This window comes from Giraffa tippelskirchi, chromosome 2 (genome assembly GCF_054371585.1).
Source record: "Giraffa tippelskirchi isolate mGirTip1 chromosome 2, T2T-mGirTip1v1.2.pri, whole genome shotgun sequence".
NCBI lineage: Eukaryota > Metazoa > Chordata > Mammalia > Artiodactyla > Giraffidae > Giraffa > Giraffa tippelskirchi.
Window position 1 is genome coordinate 128,647,405 of NC_137276.1, and position 14,765 is coordinate 128,662,169.

The window sequence follows — 14,765 nt, forward strand, 5'->3', positions numbered from 1 at the left end:
ACTTTGAAGTGAGCCAGATACCCAGAGAATTGGGGCTAGAGAGGGGGCTGCGGTGGTAAGCTGATAAGAACCTAGAGGCCCTACTGGACTTGGAAACGTTGATAACCCTGGTGGGGCGCAGGTGGGAGTGGAAACCAGAGTCTGGCGAAGTGAGGCATGGATTGGGCTGTAGCTCTGTGGGGGCAGCAAGGGTTGACGACTCTTTTTAGACACGTGGCAGTGAAGGAACGAGATAGCCATTGTTCTTAAGCCACAAACAGAAAGCCCAGGAGAACTCAGAGGCGCTCCCAGCATCCTTTTTCCCATCTGTCTTTAGTTTGTTCAGCGGTCTACCCCTCCCCAACACTCGCTGACCCCATCCCCACCGAGGAGCCAAAGAAAGCCCCGTCTCCTTGCTGGTTACTGGTTGACGCCCCACATAAAATGAATCTGGATAAGATATGCGTGGGGGAAGCCTGGGGGGCCATAGACAGGGACGCCATCTTTGAAAACATCTTCCCTCCCCCACTTCTTCGTTTGGATGTTGTCCATCTCGTGCCTGTCTTTTCTCCAAGGTATTCATGAAACACCCTGCTAGGCCCGGAGGCAAGTGAGGAGGGGGGCAATCTGATAAGTCTCCATGCTCCTGGAGCACACCTTCTAGGCAGGGGGAGACCAAGAGGCAAGGGAATGAACCCTTGGTTGGATGCAGTTACATGCTGTGGAGAAAAAGGAAAGCTGAAAGGGGATGGGGAGTTGGTTATCATTTTAAATAGCGTAGTCAAAGCAGACCTCACTGAGAAAGTGAATTTAAGAAAGGACCTGAAGGAGAGATGAGGGAGCCAGGTGGACGTGTGTAGGAAGAGCACTGTAGGTAGAGGGGACCGCGAGTGCAGAGGCCCCGAGGCAGGAGTCCACGGGCATGCGTGAAGAAGAGCGAGCAGGTGCAGCTGGAGGGAGAGGACAAGGAGAAGACAGCTGGATGCCGAGTCTGAGGGACAGTGGGAAGATGGGCAGAGCATGTATATCGTGTCTGGGTGTGCCCCATGTAAGTGCGCCCCTATCTTGCCAACAGTCTCGGGACGAAGCCCATCTGAAGAATCGCTGAGCAGAGGAGAGAGGAGCCGCCCGGGTTTCTGATGACATTGAGCACCCAAATCAGCTGATCCTGGAGCTCATTTCTTATGTTCATTGAAGCTGGAGGTTCTGTTTCTTCCCTTCAGAGGCAGCTTAACACAAATAATTATCTTCCTAGAACCCAGTCATCTTCTCCTCCAATGGGGTTATCGTGGTAGGTTTCTTGAGAAGTTATCACTTCCAGGTTTTATAAAGACTAAATTTTCCTTATTTTATTTCAGTGCTTCACCCCCAGTGGGTGTTGGGCCGTTTTCAACTGCAGTAACAGGAAAACTCATCAACGTTGTGGACTCTGCAGTGGTGAGGAGTGGGAGGTCTCCCGGATGGTTTGAAGGATTCAGCCTTTCTCCATCCTTCTGCACAGCTCTCCTCAGCTGTTCGGCTTTTTGTCCGTAGACTCACCTGTAGCTCCATGATTATAGAATGGCTGTCACAGCTCCAGACACAGCTCCAGGCTTGATCCCTGCACTGGGAGGATCCCCTGGAGAAGGGAATGGCAATCCACTCTAGTATTCTTGCCTGAGAAGAAATAGTCACACAAGGGAACAAGCATAGTGGCCTGAGTACAGAAAACTCTTCCAAGGTCAGCTGTTTATAATAGTGGTAGTAACTACACTTGGGTAGTTGGTCAGGAACACACATTTCAAAAGTTAATTACAGCATTCACTTTATTAACAGATATTCTAGAACAGGAGAAGATTCCCTTGAGAACTGTGTGTTTGTCCTTTGTCCATTTATCTGTGAGATTGTTGAATTTCTAATTAATTATAGAAGTTCTTTAAATACTAAGGAATGGGGCTTCCCTGGTGGCTCAGATGGTAAAGAATCTGCTTGAAATGCAGGAGACTCAGGTTTGATCCCTGGGTTGGGAAGATCCCTTGGATAAGGGAATGGCTACCCACTCCATTATTCTTGCCTGGAAAATTCCATGGACAGAGGAGCCCAGTGGGCTACTGTCCACAGGGTCGCCGAGAGTCAGACAAGATTGAGCGACTTTCACTTGCAGGCCTAGATCTGTCACAAGAATCACTAATATTTTTTCCCCTAAGTTCCTACACTGCATTCTTGCCAGATGCCATGTGTGCGAGCGACATCGTGAACGGCGCACTATGTGTGCCAAAGGGCCTGAACTTGTGTCAGGGCAGCTGATCCTGCCCTGGTCTCCCTGGTGTTGTGGGAGGACTGCCCTGCAGGCAGGGAGGAAAGTCTTAGCCAGCGGGATTGGCCTCCCGCCAAGAGTGTCCCGTATGTCATGTTTGTGTGTGTGTGTTAGCTCAGTTGTGGCCAACTCTTTGCAACACCAAGGATGGTAGCCCTCCAGTCTTCTCTGTCCATGGAATTCTCCAGGCAAGGATATTGGAGTGGGTTGCTATTCCCTTCTTCTAGTTCTTTAATCATTGCTCAGGTGATTGTGAGCATTTTTATAATGGAGAATTTGGTTTGTGTTTAAGAAATTTAATGGTATAAATCATAATACATGTACTTAGATATAATTGAAAAGATTTAGAAGGAAAATTGATAAAATATTTTTCTTGGCTATTTGTAATGTCTATCAAAATTAGCAATTCGTGTACCCACTCACCCAGCAATTCTACCTCTATAGCTTATAGAAATGATACATCCACACTTGTACATAGAGATGTATGAGAATATTTCTCTCTTATGTAGGTGGTAAACTCATTTTACAAATGTCTCATTTTCTGCTCTCCACCCCAGAACAGTGTCTGGCATACCATAGGCATCAGTACAAATTTTAGGAAAGAATGAAGAGTAAAAGCTGGAAAAATCTAAGTCCCATGGCTGAATAATTATGGTACCTCCATCTAGTGGGATACTCTACCACCATTAAGGAATGAGATCCAGGCGTGTAGATACTGAGCCATCTCTAAGGTATAATGTTAACAGACAGCAAGGTGTAGGGTAGGGCAAATTGTATGCTACTGTCTGTTTAAAAAGAAACAAACTATATAAACATGCATGCATGTACGCTAAGTTGCTTCAGTCATGTCCAACTCTTTGTGACCCCATGGACTGTAGCCTGCTAGGCTCCTCTATCCAAGGGATTCTCCAGGCAAGAATGCTGGAGTGGGTTGCCATGATACGAGTACATACAGAAATGTGGAAACAGGCAAAGATGTCTGAACAAGTTTATAAGAAAATAGCAATAATGGGATGGGGGACAGAGGTGTGAGAAACTCTTTACTATATAATCTTTTGCAGTGTTTTTTAACATGTATTACCCATTCTAAATAAATAAATGAATGGTGTATATGAGTGCCCTTCCTATCAGTTTCTTCATCACCATTCCTACAGGGACATTACAATTCTACTAATATCACTCAGCACAGCCAGAGCAAGCATGACCTCAGCTTATGCATGCAGTTTGCACTTGTCTTCCTCCCTCCGCACCTCACCTTTCAACACTCTTCTGCCTTTGGCCTAGTCATGTTTCCCCTCATTAGACTATCCACGACAGGAGCCAAAGAGCTAATCATACTGTGGTGTAAATGACTGCCACATCTCACTGCTTTGCTTCTCTCAGGGGTTTTGCTATCTTAATAGAGGCAGAGTCTTAAGCCAGGAGACCCGAGTTCTGATTGAACAGACTGCAGGATGGGCAGCTGTTCAGTGTCTAAGTCGAGGTATCCAGCACCCCTGAGCACCTGCCCTGCCCCTTCCTGTCCCTTTGAGTGGTAAGAGGCCAGAGAGCTAAGTGGGAGGGCTTTGAGAGGCATTAACTTTTGATTCCCCTCCTCCAGGAAGGACGAGCTGGGATGTGCCTTCCCTGCAGGTAGCTAAACACAGGCTTGCTGAAGTGCCTTCACAGCAGCCTGAGGGGCCTGGGCCATGATGTGTAGCGAAGAGCGAGGTGGCCCTATTGCCATGGCCATCCCCAGCTCTCCCGGCTTGTAGAGGGTGTGCATGAGGACTCAGGAGCCAGTTCCATGAGCCACAGGCCCCTGTTCTTTATCCAAGCCCCAAGAATACACCTGAGAACAGGTGGAGGCAGGTGGGCATTCAGCCAGAGAGCTGTCATCTGAGGTTACAGAAGCTGGAAGAGCTTTGTTTCTCCACAGATCCAGCCCAGAATACTGTCCAGATCCTCCACCCTGGGATCCCTAGGACAATGGCGGGGGGGTTGTAAATTAATTGTTGATGAAATTTTCAGTTTGACTTTTGACCAGCAGTCTTTTACTGACATATTAGTAAATACTATCATGCTTCTGTGAAAATGCATTATCAAATAAAATGGAGGTTTTCACCTTTTCTAGCTAAGAAAAGCAAAAGGACAAAAAAGGCTGGGGTTTCCCAGCAGGGACCACTCTTCCTCTGAGTGATGCTGCTCTGATCTTCATCATTCCTGCCCCTCCCCAGTGCTGCTGAACATGCTTCACTCGACCCTCACACCCCTGGGCATTGTGGGGGTTTCGGCATAGACTCGGGGACCTATTTGAGCCTTGGAGCTGCCCAGCCATGAGACGGAAGAAAGAGCCTGGACACAGAGAACAAGACATCAAGGTTTATCAGATAGTAGAGTTTACAAGTCTGAAACCAAAGGTCCTGGAGAGACATCCCCTACCCCATACGGCAGACAGGACACGGCTGCAGTCTTTGCTATGGGGAAGAGAAAAAAAAGAGGTTGACGCTTACATGAGGAATTAACATCAAGCTGGCTCATCAGTTACCAGGGAAACCAGCAGCTGGGACAAGGGGCAAGCACGCAGGCAATTATTGATTGGGCCTTATGATTAAAGGGGACTAGATAGTGATGTGAGAGAAGCAGGTACTAGTCGAGCAGGGGACGGACAGAGAGCAGGAGAGTAGCCATCTTGAACAGCCTGACCACACAGAGAGTGAATCATGAGGAGCTGCTCATGGGGTCTTGAAGAGGAGCTCTTGCGCTCTTCTAAGACACCATGTTCTTCCCTCTCTTGCTGTGACTTTGAGAGGAAGCCATGGCCCCAGAAGCTGTTGGTGCCATCTTGCCGTCCTCAGGAGAGTGGGTGTCGGGATGAGGGCAGAGAGGAGGCATAGAAAGAAGCCAGGTCCTTGAGACATTACTGACCTGCTGGTTCGTGATCTTCCTGAAGCCTGCCCTACCCAGACCTTTCAGTTACAGGAACCAGTGAGTCAACTTTATTGTTTAAGCCTACTGAAGCATGATTTTGCTGTCCCATTTGAAAAATTCCTAATGGATTGCTGAGGCAGGTACTACTGGCAGGAACCAAAGAGCTCTAAGGCTGCCCCGTGGGAGTCTGCTCATGCCAGGCCAGGGAACACCCCAGCTCTCTCCAACCTGAGAAGATGGTATTGGCAGATTCCACCAATACTGGGCTAAACCAGGTGGTGAAGGGACACCCCCTCCCCCAACAACTCCCTACCTCTCCAGCCATGGAGGCTGGGCTAGGCTGTGGGCCGGGAGGAGAAGTGACTGTTCCCAGGCTGGACAGCAGTCAGCTGCACTGCCTCAGGCGCTTCTCTAAGAAGAGCAGGCTCAGGAGTGGGAGGGAAGACCCCAGGGAAGAGAAGGAAGCCTTAAGATAGAGACTGGAATTTGGGCCATGGCTCAGAGTAGGATCCATGGGAGCACTGCTGGGCAAGATGGGGTATCTCGAGTATCCTTAATGACAATGTTTTCTTCCCGGTGGAGGCTTGGGGAGCAAAGCTGATGTCAGGGACTAGTAAAGATGAAAACCCCCAGTTTGTACACGAGTGACCCGCCTACCAATGCAGGAGATGTAAATATACAGGTTGGATCCCTGAGTTGGAAAGATCCCCTGGAGTAGGAAATGGCAACCCACTCCAGTATTCTTGCCTAGGAAATCCCATGGACAAAGAAGCCTGCCAGGTTATGGGGAGCTATGGGGTCGCAAAGAATTGAACACAACTGAAGCAACTTTGCACACCCACACACATGATGTAAAACCCCAACTGCTGCTTTCTGGATCCTGACATTTGCCCAGACCATCTCTAGAAGGACAGTCAGAAGCTGCTAACAGTGAAAGGGAGCTGGGGGAAAGAGGGGGTTATTCAAACTGTATGTCTTTGATTCGTTTCTATTTCCATTTGCAGACAGCACAGCGGCTCAGAGCTCAGACTTGGAGCTAGGCTGCCTGGTGTGAGGAGCAGCTGCACCAGTGTGAGCTGAGGCCAGTTGTTTCACCCCTGCCCCAGGCCTTGGGGGTACTACCTCCCTCACAATGTTGTCAGTGAGGCTCCTGGGCACTAATATCTACACACACGTAAGGCACTTCACAGTAATGGCCATGATTGTGATTATTATTTACTTTAAAAATTGGGGTGTAATCTTGAAACTAACCCAATCAGCTGTGAAATTTTCACAAATGATGCAGAGAGATAGCAGGGTCTAAAAACTTCTGGGTCATTAAATAAAATCTTAGCTATTACTTTTAGCCTTCTTATTCTCATCTTTTATTGGAGCTACTGGCAAGTCAGAAATTGAGTCTATATTCCTTTTTTATTCTTCTCCCTGGTATCAGTGAATGCTGGTGGAATTGGAAGAAGAATATGGATAATCAATCCTTGGCTACTGAAAGCTGCTTCATCATAGTTCAGTTCAATTAAGGTGTGACTGAGATGCTCCTTATCTGCAGCCCTGGAACTAGGAACACTTGTGGAGAAAATTCAGCTCACCTGGTTCTTTGGGTTCGCATCTTATATGCTCTAAGTGACCTCTTCACTTCTGTTTAGGTTCACCCTGCAAACCTCCACATTTTCCATACTGTGTCAGTGGTCTACAGTGTCTCTCCTGAGACCCCTGGAGGGAGACGCTTTGCTGGTGGTGGAAAGAACAGAGGCCTGCGTCACTCCATCTGCTGTCCTAGACTCATGGCTTCCTCATTTCTTCCTTGAGGGTGCCAGGGACTCGTGGGGGACTCACCGTGTCCTACACAGGGGCTCATAAGCTACCTGAGGTTCATACTGGCTGCAGTGAGTCCCCAGAGAGGGCATTTTGGTTTGGGAACAAGAGCAGGGTTGGAGTTTTCCATGTCATGCCCACACCCCACCAGACTCTCAAGGACAAGGCAGAGGCTACAGTGCCCATGACCCTAGACACAGGTCTAGGCTGCGGTGGGACAGCTAATAGTTGTTTTCTGAATCTGAGGATAAGGAGAGACCATTTCTAGCCTGAATCCAGTGAGGCTGAGTTCTTTGAGATGCACAACTGGAGACTAGTTTTCTTCTAAAACAGATGTGATAGGAAACAAAGGGCTTGCATTTATTCCTGCTACCAAAGGAAAGGTTTCCCATGACATAGTTTAGGTAAAGACTGATGTGGATGTTTGGAAGCCTTGAAACCAAGTGAATAAGGTAACCGACACTATCCAATAGAACATTCTGATGAAAATGTTCTATGTTTACACAGTCCAGTAGGGTAGCCACAAGCTACAGGTGACTATTTAATGCTTGAAATGGGGTTAGTGTAGTTGAAGAACTGAATTTTAAAGCATATTTAATTTTGATTGATTTAAATATGCATAGCCACTAGTGGCTGGTGATGATCACTTTAGACACATAGTTATTGACAACTGACTTTCACTACAGTAATGATTTGGGGAAAGAAATTAGCATTTTTGAGAGTTGTATTTCAAACACAATGGTGGATGGTTTCTGTAACAGAATTATCTCATTTAATCCCCACAATTTAGAAGGATAAACTGGGAGCCAGAGAGAGGTGACTGGCCCAAGGTGGCATCCTTAGAGGGGTCAAGGGAAGGGTTCAGCCCTGGGTCTGGCCCATTCTTTCTCCAAACACCATCCTGTATGCTCTATAATCAGAGAGACTCAAGATGGACTGGAGGGGGTTATCTTACAGCGACAAAGCTAATTAAGGCCAGAAAACACAACTTTGTGGTTAGGGAAGTTGGGATTATCTTAAGAGAAGAATACCGAAGGAACCAATCAGTCTTTAGTATTAAATTATTTAGTTTTTGGAGGAGAATGGCAGGCTGCCTCTCTCACCACTACTGAAAGTGGCACTTAATTCTGGCTACAGGGAGCACACAGGAGAAGGTTTTAAAGCCTTACCTCTGTCACAAGGGCACTTCTTTCCACATCTCAGTGAGCCTGAGTGGACTTCAGGTCCCCATGGGCAACTCTGGTCCTGGAGGAACTCAAGCCTTGGGGCACTGTGAGTAGCCTTTAGACTAACCAGAAACTGGCTGAAGCAAAAGCCTGTATTCAGATTATCTGTAGATCTCAAAACTGATGTTAGCAGAAGTACACAGCGTGGACAGCCTCTCTGCTCGACCACTCTTGATATGGGGTTATTTCCAAGCTTCAGCAGATGAATAGAATTGTGAGGAAACTCTCTGCTCCACTCACCTGTGGGCAGGAAACAATTCCTTAAAAATCCACCATGAAACTTAAAGTAATTCAGATTGTATAGCTTTGAGAAAGAAACTTCTCTTGCAAAGATCTGACAAGAGAGTTTGACACATAATTGACAACAGATGAATTTTTTTTAATGAAATGAACGTGGTCAGTACTGCATGTATTGGATGTTGCAGTTTTCCAAAGTAAGCCGTCATTTTTGGCATGTCACTCAATTAAGAACACAGCATCACTGTAGACCAATTATACGTATTCTGGTGAACTTGGCATGGCATTTTGTTTTTCCATAACTCACTTAAAACAGGATGTCTGCCATTCTGAGAATGAATTAAAATTCTATTTCATGATCTGTAAACTGTGATGTGAAAGAAATTATGAATTGTGACTGCTTTGATGTTCCAAGCAAAAAATATATAAAGCTTGAAATTATAAAGTTTACATGATGCTGTATTCATTACACAGTGAAATAAAGGATTTGGAAGTTGTTTTTTTTTCTTGGTAGCAATACTTGGAATTTTATGTTCTTCCAAGAAAAATCCCCAGTAGTTGTTAATATTTGTATACCATAATCTTCCTGGAGCAAGTGACCTATGAAACTCTCTTTATGGCACTACTGTTCACCAATCAAACTTGCACAGAATATGTTATCAGGGAAATCAACTCTGCATACCACGGAGGAAGGCCTCTGCCCACCCATGGCAGTCTAGATAACAGGACAGTGTGTTAGAAATCTCACTTTCTGCTTTTCTTTCCCTCCTTACCATTCTTTCCACAGGGCATGAGTCTAATAGAACAAAGCGCTGAGAAGTAAATCACCTGAGTAATACATAGAGGACCGTCTCCTAGACCATCTGTATACATATAGAGGTTGGTGTGCTTTGGAATGTGATGAAGCAGTTTGTGGATCTTCAAGGCAGGAAACCATTCAAGACAGGCTGGATCTGTGGTGGGTTTAGAAGAATCAGCAGCTTGGGAGAACATCAAGGGGCAGGCTGTCCAGGCAGGAGGGGAGGCCTGAGCCAGCAAACAAGGGGTAGCAGTAGGGCCACCTGGGGTAAAGCAAACGGCTGGAAGACCTGGTGGCCTGGAAGTGGGATTTGTTCTTGGAGATTCCTCAGAACTTCTGTACACCTAGGCTGAAAAAAGCATACAAGTTGGACTGTATGAATATTTGTTTTGGAAACAGATGTTCTTGGGAAATGGTTTTCATTGGCAACAGAATTATGACCAGGTTTTAGGATTAGGAAGTCCCGTTGCTGGCTAGCATGAGATTCTTATCTTTTGATTCTTACCGGACTATTAAGCATGGTCTGGTGCACATGGCTCTGGTCTCAGAGGGAGGAGGGATGAGGTCTAGTCCCAGCTCCACCACCCAGACTGACTTCAGTCTCTTCTATGTAAAATGCCTGGTGTGGGACGAAGGAGATGATAATCAGAGGGAACTGCCAGTTTGGAACTCAGGAGGTTGTACTCTAGCTGTGCCCACCCAATGCAGGGAGACTTGCTAATTATCTTTCCTAGGACTAACCTCAGTGACATCTCCCCACCTTCTACAAGAAGCTCTGTGCGCTCTTACTAGCATGCATGTTTTAGGTATTAAAAAAATCCACATGTCCCCCAAATCAATGACTTAATGGATATTCCTATCATCTGAATGAAACAAAACAATTGAATGTTGGGAATTTGGTGAAATGACTCAGATTTGAAATGGTCACTAAGCTGATGTAGCAGTCGGGAGAGGATAGGATACACTGCAATAATGAATATGCTGTAATCTCAGGGCTTAAAATAGCAAAGGTTTATTTGTTGTTCCCACTATAAAAGTCCATTACTGGTTAGCTGGGAGCCCGGCCCATGTCGCTGGTTCCAGGAGTGGGCTGATGTATCTGCTTCCTTAGGTGCCAGCTCCTTGATGTGGCTGAGGGGGAAAGAGAGCAAGGACAACTGTCCTCAGGCTCTTGAAGTTCCTGCTGGAAGTGACATTCACTTCTACTCACCTTGTACGGGCCAAAGCACATCCCATGGCTGTGCCTAACTTCTTCAGGGGGTGGGAAGGTAAATACCATTATGTTCCCCAGGAGGTGGGCAGCTGGAAGTATTTGCATGTGTGCTTCGTTGCTCAGTTGTGTCCGACTCTTTGCAACTCCATGGACTGTAGCCCTCCAGGCTCCTCTGTCCATGGGGATTCTCCAGGCAAGAATACTGGAGTGGGCTGCTATGCCCACTTCCTCCAGGGGATCTTCCCAACCCAGGGATCAAACCCAGGTATCCTGCATTGCAGGTGGATTCTTTACCATCTGAGCCACCAGGGAAGCCCGAAGTATTTGGAACAGCACAAATGCCAGCCACAACAGAAGTGCAAAGCATGGCCCAACTTTATCACAAGTCTTTTGGTAATGTTATTGGCCTGCTCTGCTGCCCTAACAAAGTGCTATAGGCTGGGTGGATGAAAAAGCAAAAATTTTTTCGCCCACTTCTGAAGGCTAGAAGTCTGAGATCACGGTTTGGCAGCACTGGTTTCTTCTGATGCCTCTCTTCTTGGTTTGTGGATGGCTGTCTTCTCCTGGTGTCCTCACATGGTCTTCCCTCTGTGCACATCTGTGTCCTAATCTCCTCTTCTTATAAGGACACCAGTCATATAGGGCTAGGGCCCATCTCAATGACTTCATTTTACCTTATTACCTCTTTAAAGTCTGGGAGTTAGGACTTAAACATATGAATTTATTGGGGGGAGCACAATTCACCCCATAACAGATACATAAAAACTGGGGCCTATCTCATGCATTGGGACTATGACAATACTAGGAGCATGCAAAACTTTTTTTTTATTTTTGGCTGTGCTGGGTCTTCACTGCTGTGGGCAGAGGCCACTCTCTATTGCAGTGCAAGGGCTTCTCACTGGAGGGGCTTCTCTTGTTGCAGAGCTAGGGTTCTAGAGCACATGGACTTCAGTACTTGTGGCACAGGGGCTCAATACTTTTGGTTCTCGGGCTTTAGAGCACAGACTCAGCAGCCACGGTGCACGGGCTTAGTGGTTCTGCGGCATGTGGGATCTTCCTGGAACAGGGATCGAACCCCTGTCTCCTGCATTGGCAGGCGGATTCTTTACCACTGAGCCACCAGGGAAGCAAAACTTTTTGATACATCTTATTCCTATACTTGGTGCCGAAACCCTAATGAAATAAATTTCTGCAAACAAGTCATTACTTGCTATGACCTTTAAGACAGATACTGTGATTAGGATTTAAAAGTTTAAAGAAATTTAAATTCAGTGACAGGCCTATAGAGAAAGCTTTCCTAATTCATCTCACATCCTATATTCTTTCTGAACTTAGATTGTACAGAGTGCAGAAGACTGATTTAATTTTTTTTAAGTGTTCGATACCTTTTTTTTTTAATGTACCTTTATTATTTTTTTTAGACTGTGCTGGATCTTTGTTGCTGCACATGGGTTACTCTCTAGTTGCAGTGCGCAGGCTTCTTGTGGGGGCTTCTCTTGTTTCAGAGCAGGGGCTCTAGGCACGCAGGCTTCAGTAGTCATGATGCTCAGGCTTAGTTGCTTCACAGCATGTGGGATCTTCCTGGACCAGGGATTGAACCTGTGTCCTCTGCATTGGCAGGTGGATTCTTTACCACAGGACCACCAGGGAAGTCCTGATTTAATTTTTTACTGTAATTCTCTTGTGATAGCTATACAGTAGAAAATCACAGATCAGTTAACTCTTTTTGAATATTTCCCTGCTATTAGCCATTGATCCAGGCTACTTCTAAGTCACCTCAGTCGTGTCCGACTCTGTGCGACCCCATAGATGGCAGCCCACCAGGCTCCGCCATCCCTGGGATTCTCCAGGCAAGAACACTGGAGTGGGTTGTCATTTCCTTCTCCAATGCATGAAAGTGAAAAGTGAAAATGAAGTCGCTCAGTCGTGTCCGACTCTTAGCGACCCCATGGACTGCAGCCTACCAGGCTCCTCCATCTATGGGATTTTCCAGGCAAGAGTATACTGGAGTGGGGTGCCATTGCCTTCTCTGTGATCCAGGCTAGTGATTCTCAAACTTGCCCATATAGCAGAATCCCAGGAGGTCTGGGATGGGCCTGAGGGTTTGCATTTCTAACAAGTCCCCGGGTGGTGCTGTTCCAGGTCCAGGGACTAGACTTCAAGGAAGGCTGGTACAGAAATCTGCAGCTGGGATGGTAAACACCATCTTCACATGCTTCCTCATCTGGGTGCCTGTATGGTTCATGCAGATACACATGCTGGCACCTTCAGGCACAAGCAGTCAAGCGAGTCAGAATTGTGAATCATCTGACCAGGATGAGCTCTTTTGTATTCTTAGTCTCTGTACAAACCATGTACTATTACTCACTCTGCACCAGGCCTGCCTCCTCTTGGCTCACTTTTCAGTCACTTTATTTTTGTTTTTAGAACAGAGGGTTCTAGTAGAACATTCTTTGTAACAGTTACGCCAATTCCACCAGTTTTGAGAAAGAAAAAAAAAAAAGACTTACCCAGTCCTTTTTCCATTTCCAATGGGTGCTATTTTCATAAACAAAATTCCCTGGGCCCAGGGTTAACTGTGACCAGTTCTGCTTTGGGGGATCATGGAACTTCCTGCTAAGACATGACACTCACTCTCTTCTTGACATCTTTGCCCTCCTGTTGGGCTGCAGACTCCAGCCCTGCCATTAGGAATGGTGATGTTTTAGTTCCCCAAGGAGTGGTGACGGCCAGGGAGGTGCCAAGTGTACATGCCCAGAGCAGGTGGCTAAGGTAGGCCTGTTCTCTGCCTGCCCAATATCCGTTGTCCTTTCCTTCCTTACTAACTGGACCCTAGGATTGTTTGGGGTGGCAATGTGTCCCCTAAATACCATGGCAATGCCCTTGCAGCCAACAGTAGCTGTATGATCCAGAACTGACCAATGACATCCAAGGAGCTTCTGTGTGGGACTTCCAGGGAATGGCTTTTTAAATGGGTCTGGCTCAGCTGGGGTGCTCTTATCCCTTTCCTCTTCCTTTTTTTCCTTCCTAGAATGCAGATGCAAGACTTGGAGTTGTAGCAGCCACTTTGCTACAAGAGCTGCTCACTGAGGAAGCTGGAGCAGGAAGAAAGATGGAACCTGCCTCTTTAATGACTTCCCTGCAGCTGCGGATCTCCAGACTTCCTCTTCTGTGAGAAAACTAACCCCTTGCTCAGCAGGGCCTCCGTCAGGTTTCTGCTTACTCAGTTACCCACAAGGGCTCTGCCTCGGGCAGTGTAGTATCTGGGAAGGAAAAGAAGTGGTTGAAGGAGGACAGGAGTATGCTCCCTGCTGCTGTCACAGTAATGAGAAGTGGTGACCACCATTTCCTGAGCACTAACTATAGCTCAAGCATGATGCCGAGCCCTGGACATACAGAACTGTGGAGTTGAAAGCAATCTCAGCATTATCCAGCCTCACCCTTTCCCCTGAGGATGCCAGACTTGGAAGGAGGGTGGGGTTGGACAACTTACATGGGAGCCAGGAGCTGAGCATTCTATATATAAAGAAAAATCATGTCTCCCACTTTCCAAATGTATCAAGACACTGTTGTGATTAATATAATAGTATAGGGACTTCCCTGGTGGTCCAGTGGTTGAGAATTTGCCTGCCAATGAGGGGACATGGGTTCGAGCCCTGGGCCAGGAAGATCCCATGTGCTGTGGAGCAACAAAGCCTGTGTGCCACAACTACTGAAGTCTGTGTGCCCCAGAACCCATGCTCCACAACGAGAAGCCACAGCAACGACAAGCACCGCAACAAAGAATGGCCCCTGCTTGCTGCAACTAGAGAAGAGCCTGGGCACAGCAGCGAAGACCCAGCACAGCCAATAGATAAATAATAAGAATCAACATAGACAACAGAATGATATATATTCACGTGTAAAATAATATACATTAACATGTTATATATTATGTATGATATACATATATGTATATGTATAATATATATTGATATAATAAAAGCACTGCTAAATGCAGAGGTTGTGGCCATAATGAATTTTCTGCTGTGTGTGTGTGTGTGTGTGTTTAAAGGATTTTCATACCCCAGGCGTTATGAACCTCTCCTCATGCAGACCTGCCCTGTGCTGCTCCTTCTCTGAGAAAGCCCCCTCAGGAAGGGAAGGGAAGGAAGGGAACCTCAGGGCCTTCCATACCTTGAGTTCAGCTCTGACTCTGGGTAGCTCATACCAGTGATCTGGTCCACTTGAGAGCAGCTGAGAATATACCCTTCTGAATATTTGGAAGTCAGCAGTCATATGTCCTTGCACCTC

At 46.6% G+C, this 14,765-nt stretch overlaps 2 long non-coding RNA genes across 2 annotated transcripts in view; one reads left to right on the plus strand and one right to left on the minus strand.

The window, feature by feature from the left end:
* Positions 1 to 258: 258 nt before the first annotated feature.
* LOC145538512 (uncharacterized) lies at positions 259 to 3,385 on the plus strand. The gene is made up of 2 exons (XR_014076963.1): positions 259 to 554; positions 1,338 to 3,385. It is a non-coding gene; the product is annotated as an uncharacterized LOC145538512 (long non-coding RNA).
* A 1,238-nt stretch (positions 3,386 to 4,623) lies between these two features.
* Positions 4,624 to 14,765, minus strand: part of LOC145538515 (uncharacterized) — a 56,451-nt gene continuing 46,309 nt past the window's right edge. The window contains exons 3-8 of the long non-coding RNA XR_014076968.1: positions 9,765 to 9,878; positions 9,549 to 9,608; positions 9,289 to 9,413; positions 8,167 to 8,463; positions 6,772 to 6,936; positions 4,624 to 4,731 (exon numbers count right to left, since the gene is read on the minus strand). This is a non-coding gene — a long non-coding RNA (uncharacterized LOC145538515). The remainder of the gene's footprint in view (positions 4,732 to 6,771; positions 6,937 to 8,166; positions 8,464 to 9,288; positions 9,414 to 9,548; positions 9,609 to 9,764; positions 9,879 to 14,765) is intronic.